A 3,431-nucleotide genomic window follows, 5' to 3' on the forward strand; every position below is an offset into this window, starting at 1 on the left:
AATTTGATAGGCAGAGGCAGGCAGATCTCTGTGAGTTCAAGGCCAGCTTGCTCCACACAGTGAGTTCCAGGAAGGATAGTCAGGGCTACATAGAGACCTTGTGTCAAAAAATATAGATATAGATACAGCTACCACCAGTATGTAGAACTGGAATTCTTACAGACGTACAGGAGCATACTAAAACACCTTAGCCCTCTAAGCTGGAGTATGAACATGGATACATTTTTAACAAGAGAAGAATCAGCACCTGAAGCTGCCTATTACTCATGTCACTGATTTTGCTTCACTGGGCTAACATGATTTTCAATCGTGTTGACAGAAAATTGGGAAACACGGGGCATGAGAGTGCTAGTTCTTAGCTGGCTTTCTTTTTTTTTAATCCCTTTGTACTCAGTCCAGGACAGAGGCCATGGGCCGTGGGAATGGACCTTCCTTCCTTATCAAACTGCTCAGGAAACAGGCTCCCAGAGAAACTCAAGGTGCATCTCACTAGTGTCCTCAACTGTTTTTAATCCAACCAGGACAGCATCCTAATTAACCACCACAGCCTGCGAACTTTGTTGGAGACACACAGTCGTCAGTCGGTAACCATGGGCGTGCAGGCACTGGGTCACAGCAAATGGGGTGGATGAAAAGAAGGTAGCAAGATGCCCTTCCTCTGCGCTGCCTGCCCCGGACCAGAAATGCAAAGACATGGCAGTGGAATAGCAGCAGCTGCTCTCATCCCATGAAGCTGCTCTCAGAACTGCTTTCTTTCCACACTGGGCCTCCTGCACGCGTGCCCCATCCTCTACTGCTTTTAAAGTCGAAGAACATAGAGACGCATTCAAAATTCCTTTATAACCATCCCACATCGTTTCCCTTCCTTATCACCAGCTTTGAATATATTGTTTCTGTCCATATTTTATTACAGGTAAATTTCCAAAAGCAATATAATAGTGTGGGATGTACTAAAGGATACACATGCGGGCTTCAGAGATGGCTCGGTGGTTGACAGCACTGACCATCCTTCCAACACCCACAAGGTGGCTCACAACTATCTGCAACTCCATTTCCAGGGGATTGAACGCCCTCTTCTGACCTCCTTGAATACTAGGCCTGTACATAGTGCACATACATACATGCAGGGAAAGGACTCATAAAATAAATCTAAAAAAGGAACATATAAACATATTAATCATGGTCTCCTAAATAACAGAACCAGTAGAATAAACAGCAATAAATATGAACAGATTTATTAGAGGAATTGGCCCATGCAAACATGGAGGTGAAAGCATCAATGTGAATTCACACACACAAAAAAAAAACCATACCCCAAATTCAGCTATATTGATATTTATCAAAAACAGATTTTTTTTCCTTTGTAATTCATCTTGCTTCTAACTTTTTGCTGTGATCTTGTAGTATTACTCCAACAGGAAGTAACCCCATCCATGACAGAAGGACGTACTCTGTTACAGTATGGTCACCTTATTACTGAAAAAAGTGAGTTTGTAGACTTGGTTCCCAGAATAACTAGCTAAATGCTTCAGATACTTTTTGCTGGTCCTGTTGGCTCCAGGCCTAAGCTCTGGCCACTTTTTTCCCCTCCCTAGAGACAGATGTGCTGTTCCTTTCTCCAGCCTCTGTTCAACAGAAGTTCTTGAGAAGTTAGGTCAGTCCCACTGTTAGGCACTGTCACTGCTGGGGATGGTAAACTGTCTCCGGAAAGGTCAGGGTGCTCTGTGCCAAACAAGGCTTGACTCCAGGCTTCTGGGGGTGCGGGGGGGACAGACAGACAGCCGTGTCCTGGTCTCAGGGTCCTCTCGGCCCCCAAAAAGTCACCCTGATTGGCTGTCAGCAATCTCCCCACCCTTTCTAGAAATGGCTCTCAACTGAGCACAGGTCTCAGTTTATTCTTTTGATGACAGAGCAAAAGAAAAACACCAGGGCTGTCTAAACTGCCTGAAAACATCAGATTAGCCACTCAAGTTTTAACTGAACTTCTTGTTATTACCCACACAGGCACCATCTGTGGCTCCCACAAGAGGCAAAGCCTTGATGCTGTGTCCTGAGAGCTCTGTCCTTCTCACTCAGTGGCCCCTTCTGACGGGACATGGTGTTCCCAAGAGTGACTTCCACATGTAGTGAGGCTGAGGCAGAGGTAGAGGACCGAAAGGAGGATGTACCAGACACTTACAAACAGGGTCTCATTTAATTTCCCAAGAGGTCCTCAGGGCACATTACAGGGACGCTGTTTTGTAAAAGAAATCGAGGGTTAAAGAAATGGTGTTGCTGTTCTAGTCACCCAGTAGGGAAACGTGGGCTTGATAGTGAAAGCTAGGTCTTCAGGGGCTGTGGTGAGAGAGGGAGTGCCAGGTGCACGTTGATGGTAAACAATGGAGCTTGTAGTCAACTAGAAAGCATGCGTCCCATCTAAATAGTCTGCGCAGGACAAAGGAATACCAGCTATTACATCTTTAATCTGTAGGCATTACTGTCTCCAAATCCTTGCTCAAAGTTAAGTACATTTCCTTAGTATTTTCTTTACTAACCACAAGTCCTTTGCATCCTGTTAATTGTATATACAAGTTGCACACTATTATCTGGCATTTGTATCTTAAACACCTCAGTGGCAAAAAGAATTTCTCTTTTAAATATCAACTTTACATAAAACTCCACCCACAAGCTGAATTATCTGGAACATCCAAGGCTATAGAGAATGTAGTGTAAGTGGTTTATGGAAGGACTGTGATTTACTATCAGTCCTGTGCTGAAGTGTGCAGTTTGTGTCACTGTCAGACTTTGGAAATTCCTAACAATAGGAAAGGTTACTTCCTGCAACCCCACAGCTGGGAGGAAATAGAAATTCTGCTGTCAACACAAACATAAATGAATCCTGTGACAGTCTCACTTGTCACCCAGAAACATACCAACACAGAAAGTTATGCCGAACCAATCTTCTGTCCTCTGCTGCCCCCTAGCTGAAAGGAAGGCTAAAGCAGACGCGGTGGTTCAGAATTTCCATGGAAACCAATAGCAGGGAAAGCTGGTTGTAGTGATGTGATAAAATTTAAAAAAAAAAAAAGAACCACTCCAAGTCACAGAGGAATAAAGATACAGACTTCCTAGTGTGGAAAAGAGAGTTAAAATAAAATAGTCAAGGTGACGTGACTCCTAAGAAATAAAATGAAGCGAGCCCCAAGATGTGGTCCTTGGTTAGAACAACGTGTCCGTTATCTCTCGGTTTTCATTTGACGTCCTAATATTGTGAAGGTGACAGTTCTACAGAAAGTAATGTGGAGATTCAGTGCAATCCCAGTAGAAAGTCCCACAACATTCTTCACGGAAATAGAAAAAAATAACCCTAAAATTTATATGGAACCAAAACTCTGAGACTCCTTTCTCTTAAAAGTGAAATGTGTGACGGTGTCCCCTCAGTTCTGCTTCAT

The sequence above is a fragment of the Acomys russatus genome, chromosome 3 (genome assembly GCF_903995435.1).
Source record: "Acomys russatus chromosome 3, mAcoRus1.1, whole genome shotgun sequence".
Classification (NCBI taxonomy): domain Eukaryota; kingdom Metazoa; phylum Chordata; class Mammalia; order Rodentia; family Muridae; genus Acomys; species Acomys russatus.